The following is a 12,635-nucleotide window of genomic DNA, read 5'->3' as shown; positions in this document are numbered from 1 at the left end:
AAGCATTGGTGCTTTGTTTTCCTTCCTTTTTCTATGAATGAAAGCTTTTTACCATTTCCTAACCAGCAGCAGCCTCAGAGGAGTCCCCCACCACAGACAGAAGAGAGAACAAGGTCTTCCCCATCACTTGAGTCTGACGTGGTTCTAGGACCCCACGGTTCTTGAGCTGGAAACCAGATCCTGGCATCGACCTCCCAGAGACTGACAACCCCTGACAGAAGTGCTTCAGACTTCATGATAGAAATACTGGATGTCAAAAGCAATGCTCTCAACAGCACTAGGTTCTGTCAAAGACAGTGCAGTGAGAGCCAGCTTCCACTACCCCTAATAAAACAGGGCCACCTCAATCCCACTCACACACAGTGACAGACTCAACGTAAGTGCCAAAAGGATGGACAATGATACTCGATCACCACCACTGCCATTGCTGCTGTTACTTTGTATGAGATGAGTACTCCAGTCTGAATGTTTGGGTGCCCCTACATTCATATGCTGAAAGCTAATTACCAAGGTGATAGGTAGGAGCTAATTACCAAGGAAAGGAGAGGAGGTGATGGTTAGGAGGTGCGGCCTTTTGGGAGGTAATTAGGTCACGAAGGTGGAGCCCTTATGAAAAAATTGGTGCCCTTGCAAGACACTTTGAGGACTGCCTTGTGCCTTCCATCCTGTGAGGACATAGTGAGAAGGTGTCATGTATGATGAAGTGGACCTTCAGCAGACAAAAAAATCTACCCACACCTTGATCTTGGACTTTCCAGCCTCCAGAACTGTGAGAAAGAAATTTCTGTTGCTTACAAGCCACCCCATCTATGGTGTTTTGTTATAGCAGCCCAAATGGTCTAAGACAATGGACAACATCTCATATCTACAATAGTATAAATATATTTTTCAAGGCATCTTTTACTTCACTTATGTATTAATATATCATAATCCAGTAAGGCAGGAAGAGCCAGCAACATTAGTCCTATTTTATGGATGTGGAAAATGAAGAACATGCCAGTAGTATCATATTAGATCTTGTAGACAATGACAATGATAGTCATAGATGTCAAATTATCAGATCCGCTCTCCAGAAATATTTTAATTTACTCATTATTTTTAAGAGATATAGTCTTGCTCTTTTGTCCAGGCTGGAGTGCAGTGGCACAATCATAGCTCACTGCAGCCTCAAACTCCTGGGTTCAAGCACTCCTCCTGCCTCAGCCTCCCAAGTAGCTAGGACTACAAGCTTGCGCCACCAGACCTGTGATTTTTTTTCTTTTTTGTAGAACAAGGGTCTTGCTATGTTGCCTACACTTATCTTGAACTCCTGACCTCAAGGGATCCTCCTGCCTTAGCCTCCCAAAGTGCTGGGATTAAAGGCATGAGCCTCCTGGCCCAGAAATATCTTGAAAGCACAACAAGAACAATAAGAATTCACGTTTATTGCATGTCTCCTATGTGCTTTGAATGCATTGAAGTAGATGCAATTGTCCTTATTTGAAAGTTAAAGAAACTGAGGTTCAGAAAGATTAAGTATATTACCTACAACCACATCATTAGTAAGTGGTTGAACCAGGATGTGAATCCACGCAGTCTGACTCCAAAGTCATGCACTAGACTAATAAGTGACACCTCTGTTAGCCCATTTTTTCAAGAAATCTCCATTAGAATATGTTGATAAGACCCTTAGATCTTGTTCTTATAACATTTATAGCAATTTTTAGTCTGAGAGTAAATATATCATACCTGCTAAGGACAGAAGTGGCTCTTCACTAATATTTTCAGCTCAGAGTGAAAAGGCGGAAGAACTCAAAGAGAAGAGTGTTTAAGTCCATCCCATAGTCCTAGATGGCTTAAAGGACTTGGGTAAACACTCAGCTGTGAAACACTAACAAAGCTCCCAGCCTCGGTGGGTTACCTCACCTGCATATGCCAGGTCAACAGAAGTATCTGTAGTAGCCTGGAAAATATCAAGGATCTAATAAATCAACTGATGCTGAAAACAAGCTTGACTTCCTTCCGCAATGTGTAGCTCTGCCATCGCAGTCTTCACAGCACGGCAGACACTAAAATGTGACAGGAAACCCAATCGTCTAGCCTAGCAAGTTATTTTCAAAGCGTTGCTAGGGTGATGGGGAGGGAAGGCAGATCATAGACACAAAAATCAAAGGTTTGATAAGACTTGGTGTCATTCAAGTGATACCCACAGACATATGAAAGGTGCTCTGCTCACATGGACAACATGGAGCAAATTCAAAGACAATGGTCATGGCAGCCTCCATCCTCTTTCAGCACCTTCTTCCCTTGGAAAGTCCCCTCTCTGACATTCATGCCCTCAACCACTAACCATCTCCAGTGCTGTTCCCCCACCTTGGAAGTGCCTCCCATATAATTCTGTCCCACTTCACTAAACCCCTGGGCTGCTTTTTTTTTTTTTTTTTTTTTTTTAAATTAGAGAAGGAATCTTAAAATTAATTTTTCCCCACAGCTGTTTAGTCCTTCGAAACATTAGTTACTAAATCAAAACTGATCAAATAATGTATGATTTATATGCTATTGGGTGATAATGACTTAATAAATTAATACTGTCAGAGAACTTTTGCAATTTACCTTAACAATAACTAATGGAATTTTCTAGCTCCCTGGGAAGTTGGTATGGTGGAGATGTTTAGTGCTTCCTCTCATCCCATTCTCCTCTCTTTTTGGAAAGGGTCATGTGCCTGTGGTCTGTGTGTCACATGTAGACCAAGGCATTTAATTGCCAGTGAGTGACCCTCCAATATGCTCCCTCTCTGCTATGACAATTGTAAAGTTTTTTTTGTTGTTGAAATGGAAGTGTTGTTAGACTAAAGCAGCCTGCATCACTGAGGCACCATGTGGAGGACCAAAGTCTTAAAGAATCATCCCAGGCTACAATGGACTATGGATGAAACAGTAATAAAATTCCCTTATGTTAACCCATCAACATTTTTTTGGTTATTTTTTATAGCAACATAATCTAGCATATTGACAGATAAAGCTAGTAATTTTTGATCACTTCAATCACAATCCACAGTTTGATTCTGATAAAAGACAAAACTACTAAAAATTACTTCATTAAAAATCAATCAAGATCTACATAACTAGATTTGTTGTGCAGATCTGAATTGGCTTTCATTTCCCATTCTAAAATTGGGCAGCATGTCAGACCAAAAATGCTCTGCCTCACCATATGTGCAGGTTATACTTATCTCCAGAGAAAAGGCAGTGACATACAAAAAAAATGAAGTGGCCTACAGAGGCAGACTGATTGGTTACAGCTTGTGTCTGTCTTACTTGAACCTAGTTTGATCAGTTGGCAGCCATGATTGGCTAAAGCTCAGCTGCTGTAATTGGCTGAGAACAGTTTGGCAGCTGTGATTGGTTGAAGTTCAGCTGCTGTAATTGGCTGAGACTCAGCTATATGTTACAAAGGCAAATTCCTAAGTTAGGTTTTCAATTTGTTTACATACTAAATTAGGTTGTAGTTTATCACATAAGACTTGGAGGAGGCTTCTTAAGCCCAAATTTAGTTTGATTTAACAGTTTTTGTCTGCTGTTAAGAGAAACATGCTCTGCTTATTAGCTGTGTGGCTTTGGAAAAGTTGTTATACTCCCCAGAATGAGTCTGTGTCTTCCTCTGTAGGTAGCTGGTCCTTTTCAGCTATAAGATTCTATTTAACTGACAGTCCAAAATTACATGGTATCTGCTCCCTAAAAATAACTATTCTATGCAAAGACCAAGCAATTTGTCCCAAAACAAGCGGAGATGTTTAACTCAAGTCAAACACTTTTTACCTGTCCTCTCTCTCTGAACAGGAGGGTCAGGATCCCAGGCTGCCAGTAAAAAAAGCACATGTTCTAAGAGGTCTGAGATTGAACTAAGAGGCCACACAACGTCTCATTATCCTCTAGAATTGGTCATTCTGCACCTTTTAGTTATCAAGATTTATCAAATTAGAGCTGTTCAATTTGGGAATCAGGTAGCCTTTCTCAAAGATTTTGTTTGTTTGTTTTTTTGTCTTTGGGGAAAGTCTCCGTTAATGTATAAAAACAAGAGGGTCGCATCTGAAACAGTGGTTCACAGCCCTTTTAACATACCTCTTCAAAACAAAAACTTTTCCTGGATGTATGTGTGGTGTGTGTGTGTGTGCGGGCGCACGTGAGTGTGGTACTATTAGTACCCACTGATCTAAAAATGCAGTATTAGAAAAACTATTTTAGTGAATTGTTATTTACATATTTGAAAAACAGAACGCACATTATTCAATATACTTAGATATATTATGTATTCAGTTTACAGGCAATGTTGGGCATGTGTGTATATTTGCAGATCTCTTGCAATAACTCTGAGGCTCCCCAGAGGCTATTCATAGCCACAGGTTGGGAATAGTATACTTCAGGAGTCTAGGAGCATACTGCAATCTATATTTCGTTGTCACTTCCTCTCCCTCATCCCCAACCTCTTATTCTCAGGGAAGCAGAAGCTAAGGCAGAATTCCAAGTGCATAAGGCTTTTGGGGAAGTAACAATTATGAAAGGAAATGGGAGGAAGTAGGATTGGGCATGGGAGAGCCACCCGATCATGATACAGTCTTTATTAGACTAACCTGCCTAATTGCCTGTTGGAGCCGAGTTCCCACTGGACGGAAATAGTCAAGCCCTCCCTTCGTGGTCCTGCTCAGTCATGGGACCACTCTGAGCAGAGTATGACATGGGCTTAAAAATTGCTAACAGGGACACTGTCTGCTGATTACCCTCTTAGTAGCTGCACAGTGAGTCCTTTCTTGAAGAGAAGTGATATATCTCCATCTGCCATACCCAACATTTCTCCCTAATTCTGCAAGGTAATTTTGCCCCTTAAGGTTATTCACAAAGACAACATAACTCTATAAATGATAATGTAACGTGCTCTTGGGAAACAGGCCATCTCTAAACCAGCAAAATCAAAAATAAAATCATAGCCAAACATGAGCCTAATTGCACTGACCAGGGGGCGAAGTGCGCCTAGGATATGGGATTGCATTTAGGTTAAGCAGACTCTCCTTCTGCAGAGGGAGCTAACTGAAATCAGAAATAAGATCAGAAAAATGCTTGCTGCAGGAGTCTGGTTATACTCTGCAATGCACATGATCATGAGTATTGACTGTTCACTGCGGGGAAATAAACTGTGCGAGAAAAACGAAGCAATAAGGGAAGACAGGAAATGACATGGGGAGAACAGATTCTTTTAGAAATAGGAATCTATTCCAAGTGTCAGATCCGAGCAGCTACAATCCTTTCTCTTATCCTGGGCTGCGATGGTGAACAGGTGTTTAGCACGTGCCATGAAGAACAGCGAGAATGAATACAGCTAGTGGGAAATTCTATAAGATCTAATTGTGTTGTTAGTCCAGTTTCAATAACTGAACCAACCAATCTCCAAGGATGCATCTTTCAGTAGTTTCCACGGTGGTTTCCAAACAAGAGTTTACACTGACCACAGAGAGGAGAGGAGAGAGCAAATGAAAGGGGAACCCTGGAGGACTGGACCATCCCAACCCTGCCTCTAGCCCTCCTGCAAAAGAGCAGCCCATCTTGATCTGTTTTACATGGTAAGATTTTGTGTAAGGTTACCTCAAATAAAAGGTTCTTTAACAGAAATAAATGAGCCTGATAGCTATCGTTTCCTAGGTCTCACCTAAACCTGCTGGAATAGAATCTCTTATGGATGTGTATTTCTAAAAAAACTTCTCAGTGTACTTCCTGATAGAAGGATGGCTAGATAGATGACATATGGCAGATGTGATAGAGAGGTGGGGGACAGACAGAGAGAGAGAGAAGGGATGAGTAGATAGATAATATACATTTACCAATATACTAATACACAAACATATAAACATATACACAAAAATAGAAAATGTAAAAGGATAACATAAAAAATAAATATAATAGAAGCTCTAGTATTTTCTCTTGTGTCCAAGGGATCATCTTGATTTTCCCTAATGTAGGCACAGCTTACATTAGAGGATTCTCATGGTATTGAATGTGATAGAAATAATGCATGGAAATAAGGGAATGTCCTACTGTGACTTGCAGATGTATATCTATCCCACTGATTTTTAGTGGCTTCTGAGCCACTGAAATAGTGGCACTCCCCATCCTCGCCTATTTCTTCTATGCTAGGGGTAGAGGAAGCTGGTAGAAAGGATAGCAGTTGTAGTTGATTACTACAAACTGAGAAGAGGGTACTTGTTTTTCTTTTCCCAACAAGATGATTCTTCCTCCCACACATAAAATCCAATGTAAGCACAGTTGAAATTCCAAAGATGAGCTCCATTTAATTCCCAGTGTTTGGAATAATGAGCGGAATTGCAGATGCTTTAGTTGATGAAATGCCCTATAGCTCAACTCTGAACATCAATCATAGAAACAAAGTCACTTATATCTGGGAGAATAACTAGTGAAGGATCAGTTTGAGGGGCATTTGCACTGAGCAAGGTGAGTGGATATCAACCAAGGATATTTCAAGTCTTGAGCAAGTAAAAGCAAAGATCGCCAACACCCTGTGGAATTTGAAGGCATGAGACAGACACCAGATGTGTTTGTGTCACTACTGTGACTCAGCTTCTATTTCAGCTACTGATAAATAAAGGACCATTTCCAGGTATGCTATGTTTGGTTAAGCCCTAAACTCGGACATAAGTATAGCCCTAAGGTTACCGAAACTACATTGCTCTAAACCACAATTATTTCACGTGTTGAGCTGAAAAGAAACTAAAATTAGAAGCATGAAAAAAATGAAATGAATGTCTGTGTGTTCCCTATACAATCTTCAAATCTCCCTTCACTATCAACACGGCACTGAGTTCTGCCTTTGCTTTGATGGCTCCTTCTGCCTCAGAGACCCACTTTCGGTACTATTTCCCCAATGTGTTTTCCCACTTTTCATTCATTCACATTCTCTCTTTCCCACTGCTTTCCTCCAAATACCCATGTGCCAATCTCTCTTTCCAACTCCACCCCCAGATACATGTACAGACGTTGCCCCAAAGACTCCCCAGTGAGCAATATCTTTTTCTGGCAATAGTAAGCACTGACTCATTGCCTCCTTCTTACCACAGTTTCCAAAACACAGTCTTATTTCACCTTGTCTCTATGCAGATCTCGGTAGGTCTGGGCCACGATGTACATAAACAGACTCTTGATGGGGGATTCCCTCCTCATCTTTCAATGAGGAGCCCTCTTTCACTCTCTAACCCTCTTCTGTTTTAATTTTTTTTATTAATTTTAATTTTTGAGAGTACATAGATTATATATCTATGGGGTACATGAGATGTATTGATACAGGAATGCAATGTGAAATAAGCACTTCATGAAGAATGGGGTTTCCATTCCCTCAAGCATTTATCCATTGAGTTGCAAACAACCCAATTACACTCTTTAAGTTATTTTAAAATGTACAGTTATTATTAACTGTAGTCACCTTGTTGTACTATCAAATAGTAAATCTTATTCATTATTCCTCTTTTTTGGTACCCATAACCCTCTTCTGATGCTTATCCTCCAAAAATTCTGAAGAAAGCAGAGTTTAAGGAACTAGAATCTTTAGAATTTGGGATTTTTTCTGCATCTGAAAATTTTGGTCAACAAAGGAAAACAAACTTCTGCTACTAAAATAAGACTCCAAGACTCCTAGAGAAATGGCATTGACAAAAACAGACAATAGTGCAGTCAATTCCATCTTACCTTCACCTGGGCAGGGAAAATATAACCTAAGGAGGAGTCAGTACTTTTCTAGGAATCAGGTAGCTGGCATGGTTCTCCCAGGCTCAGTGAGAAGCAGCAAGAGATTTAAACGTGGGTAGCTGAAAAGGAGCTGGGTAATTCATATCCTTGAATAGGCAGCATGTGAAGGTTTTCAAAATTTTATGTTAAATGTAAACATATTTATTCTTCTATCAGGTCCATGCCAAGAAGTACCTTTAGGACATGGTGGGGTAAGAGTCACTCATTTAAGGATGACGTTATACATGAGATAGGTGATATTCAGCAAAATCAATCAGATTATCATCTTTGGTTGTTCTCACTGGGTCTTCCTACCTCCAGACACTCTCTTTTCTCTGGATTGATTCTTTAAATCTTTCCCCAATCTGCAAAATCATTCTTGGTGACTCAGAATTAACTTGGGATACTCCCCTACATCCTGCCTCTCTGAACAAGACTGAGCCAGTTCCCTGTCGATTTCCAGCACTGACCCCAGCACACTCTCAGGTTTTATTTCTACCAAGATGTGCATGGCTCTGTGACCTGGGAAGCAGGTGTGGCAACCTTTGCCTTTAAAACTCCAAAAAGGTGTTGATGGTTCTGCACTGGCCTTCCTGAAGGAATTTATTGACAATTTTTTTGATCCACCACACCTTCATTTTCCAGAAGAAGAAATTCCTTCTTGTTTTCCAGAACTTCTCTATGTCTTGGTTTAGATTTTAGAAAAAAATGTTGTCTATAGCATTTAGCAATGGATTCTCGTCTAAGAGAATTGTAAGACCACTGAAATAAAACAAAATGAACAACAAACTAGGGTGTATGGGAGAGTCCCCTGTGAGCAAAATAGAGACATTTCAACTGAAATGATGCTGGTGGGGCTGTTGCTGGGACGGGACCCCTGGCGGCAGTTTGCTTATTGAGTCACCAGGTCTCAATGAAGGACTTGCATTTCATGTGGCCTCCACATGACTTCCAGATAGTACACTGCAGATCAACTAATGTTCTTTATCAACATGTTCCATCATATTTGGGAACTAGCTTCTGACTCTGGGTAGTTTCCCAGCAGTACAGAAGCCTGTTTCAGGGTTGACCCATAAATACTACATCAGCCCAGTGTTAGATAGTCCTTCTGATCCAAGGAACCAGAGACAAATCAATCCATTTTCTGATGCTTTTTTTTTTCCAGAACCTTTGAAGGATGCAGCCCTTAAGGAATCAGGACTTCCAGGATCCAATTTTCTTGTGTGTCTCAAGACATTTATCAGATAAAGAAGGAGTATTTTTTGCTGTTCAGTAAGATTCCAGGGCACTTAGGCAAATAGCACGATAAAAACAAAAGGTATTATGTACCATTATTTCCCACTTATATTCACTACATGGGCAGAAAACTCAAAGACAAGCCAAACTTTCTCTGAAGAAAGATTGTATTCATCACTCAACTAATATGATTTGTATAGTTCTGTAGACCTGACAATAAATAATCACCAATTCCTCCTAGCTCCTTGAAGAGCATTGGTCATACAAGCACCTCTCCAACCTTTTTTTTTCCTCTAAAACCAGTTACTTAAGTACACCGTTGAGCCTTTCTAGTGTTCCATTTAGAAGAGTCCTGAGAAGGAATGATTCATCTCACCCACATGCTATGATCTAGATTCTTTAAGCACAAGCAACCGAAATCAACTCTAGATTAACTGAAGCAGGAAATAAATTTATTGAAAGAATTTAGGGAAGTTCACAGAATAGACAGAAAGGCAGGAGAATGAGGCTTGGAAAAATGCAAGAACTGAGCCGCTCTGGGGAGTCAGGGAACAGCAAACATGATCAAGATCGTGTGTTAAGAAGAACACGTCTAAAATGTGCTGTGGATGCTGCCAGTGCTGTAGCCATTATCTGCTGCTGCTGTCACCACCATTACTGCTGTGCCATTATTGCTGAGATGATCCTATTTCCATGTACACCTGCAGCCTTGTGTCGCATTGAAAAGATTCCAAGTCCTACATATCCAAGTATCTGATTAGCTAAGTGTAGGTCACAAACCAACACTGCCAGAATTCAGGAGAAGAGACAAGTTTCCTCTTTCCAACTTCTATAGCAGGAAATAGGGCACTGGGTTTTACCAATACAAAACACAATAGGGTAAGAAAACCTCCCCAGATAGAAGGAGTAGGATGGTGGACAGCCAAAAATAGAAAAGGGAGGGAACATCTACCACATATTTCAGTTTTGTCCAAAAAAGCCAAATCTGTAGTTCATTCCTTAGACAATGGTATCCAAATCTCGTCCTCTTTTAAAAAGATCCAATGTTGAGCATAAGAAAAACTCTTCGCTCAAAGGATCCAGTTTTGAGCTGTATAGTCCGTCCTTCTCACATGATTTGGTCTTCTTTGGCAAATTCTGTCACATTAAAGACACTGTTTGTGGTCTCATCTATTTATTCCCTGATAAATAGGAATATTTGTCTATTTCTTCTGAGAAATATTTGAGGTGGCTCACAAATTTTAATACTCTGAAAAATGAAAACAGATTGTAGCAATGGGAAATGCCCTTGGACTCTGTGTGATGGCTGCTTCTCATTATTTCTAGGGTAGAGGAGGCCAACAAAGAGGACGGAAGTTGTCTGGGCTTTTGTATTCTCTTGGTGGTCAGAGAGGTGTGCTGTGCTGATGGGTAAGCCTTTAGGCAATGGGCTGCTGGGTTGGTTGGGTCTATAGGTATTGGGAATGGCCAATGTGTGTTCAGGACAAGCAAGAACTATGCTAGTAAAGGGGTCTACAGTCAAGCTAGAGGTTGGCCAGATGACTAACGGGGAACCACAGGCTGGAGGAGGAACCCCAGCAGGTTGGCTGGTGGTGGAACCCCAGCAGGTTGGCTGGTGGTTGATAAGTCATGGCTGAAACCAAAATAACTAAAGGGTGAACTGAGGTCAGAGGACAAGGCTGGGATTTCACCTAGAAGATATGACTTTTGCTGACAATGGCTTCTGCCAAGTGCTGCCTCTTAGAAAGGCAGCTGGAAGTCATCCTTCCAAGGTTTGACAGAACCCAGAACACCCAGAAAGACAGTTGTGAATCTCCTCTACATATTACTCTTTAACCAGAAAAAAACAATCAAATGGTATTTTGAAATGGACCTTCCAGACATGGAAGTGTGATAAAAAGAGACCTGGCTTTTGTCTGAATCCCGCTTTTCTTTCCTTTCTTTTTTTCTTATCTTTTTTTATTTCAGACATCAGTGTTATTTGCCAATAAATCCAGCTTTTCTATCAACTATTTATGTAACACTGGGAAAGTCAGATTTCTCATGGCCTCAATTTCCTTCTATAAAATGAGAAGGTTGGGCTAAATATTGCCTAAAGACTCTTCAAGCTTTAGAAATGACCAAACCACTTCTAGTGCACATGTGTTCATGCACACACGCATACAGACACAAACACATCAGGGTGATTCTAGAATCACAGAGCATGATTCTTGCTGTGCATCTCCTTTTCCCCTGAAGCTGGCTCTGGGAGAGAGGAACTTCCTCAAAAACCACAGCTGTTGAAATGGCCCCAAGGGAGTTATACTTAATTCCTGTTTCCTCACATCCTGAATGTGAAGCCCAGAAGAACTGATAATGGGGTTAGTTCCGCCATATTGCAACCACCAACTGAAAGGGGGAAAACCATGCTAACCAATGACTTATTCAGTAGTGTATAACTGTGGCCAGAAATAACAAGTCTGGCCAGTTCATAGCTCAAGAATGTATAGTGGCAGCGCAACGAGGATTTCCCTTTTTTCAAGACAAACCACGTCAGCTCTGATTAAACTCCTGATTATGGCTAAATCCCTCTCCTTTACTCATATTATTCTTCCCAAGATTGCGTTCCATCGTCTGGTGTTGTTTTGGGAAATCTTTGAAATTATTTAACCACTCTAAGTGACATGCAATTAGCAGCCTCTTCAATGAGTGATTTATTGTCTTTATGCACCAGGCACTGTGCAAAACTTCAGAGACCCCACAGTGAACAAGCCCTGTGGGACTTACAGTCTAATATGGTAGATGGAAAACATGCAAATGGGCACAAATGTATATATAAATACAATGAAGAGTATAACAAAGGAAACGGTATGGGGCATGATGGAGAATAATGGGGGGAACTTATTTGCATTGGGTGATCCAAGAAAGTCTCTCCATGAAGGTGATATTAAAGCTGAGATCTGAAGAATGATAAGGAGCCAGTTTTGTGACATGCAGGATGGGGTAGGAGTAATATGTAGAATGAGTGTGTGTGCACGCATACACGCACACATGCATGCTGAGGAGAAGGAGAAGAGACAGATTTTCTGTCACAGGGAAGAACAAGTTGGTTGAAAGTTCAACTGATTCCAGAGCTGAAAGAACTCCCGTATGGGTTAAGCAAAAGGGAAGATAATATGAGATGAGACTGAGTTTGGCAGATGCCAGATCACACAAAGCCTTTGTAAAAATCTCGTATTTTTCCCTACATTTTAAATAAATCTGATAGGAAAGTATTAAGGCATTTTAGATAGAGAATAACATAATCTTATTCCAATTTTCTGCTTGCTTTGTGGACAACTGAAAAAAAAAAGAAATAAAAGTGGAAGCAAGAGGACAGGTAGGAGACTAGTGTAGTTCAGGCAAAAGTTAATGATGTCTCAGACTAGGTTAGTTATTCTCAGTTCCTAGGGGACACTTGGCAATGTCTGGAGATGTTTTGATGGTCACAGATGCTACCAGCATCAGCTAGGTAGAGGCCAGGGATGCTGCTAAATATCCTAAAATATGCACAACAAATAACTATCCAGTCCAAAGTGTCAACAGTGCCAAGGTCAAAAAACTCTGGACTCAGTGATGGCAGGAGAAATGGAAAGAAGCAATTGAACTCAAGA

General features: G+C 40.7%; 1 long non-coding RNA gene across 8 annotated transcripts in view; it reads left to right on the top strand.

Moving 5' to 3' along the window:
• LOC116269760 overlaps positions 1-183 on the top strand; it is a 78,998-nt gene extending 78,815 nt beyond the window's left edge. For 6 of the 8 annotated variants that reach the window (XR_004177513.1, XR_004177514.1, XR_004177516.1 and 3 more), the window contains one exon: positions 67-179. This is a non-coding gene — a long non-coding RNA (uncharacterized LOC116269760). Of the gene's footprint in view, positions 1-66 lie in introns of all 8 variants that reach the window. The other 2 variants (XR_004177511.1, XR_004177515.1) reach the window with 2 other exon arrangements.
• Positions 184-12,635: the final 12,452 nt, after the last annotated feature.

This window comes from Papio anubis, chromosome 12 (genome assembly GCF_008728515.1).
Source record: "Papio anubis isolate 15944 chromosome 12, Panubis1.0, whole genome shotgun sequence".
Taxonomy (NCBI): Eukaryota; Metazoa; Chordata; class Mammalia; order Primates; family Cercopithecidae; genus Papio; species Papio anubis.
This window is presented reverse-complemented; position numbering and strand designations above follow the sequence as displayed.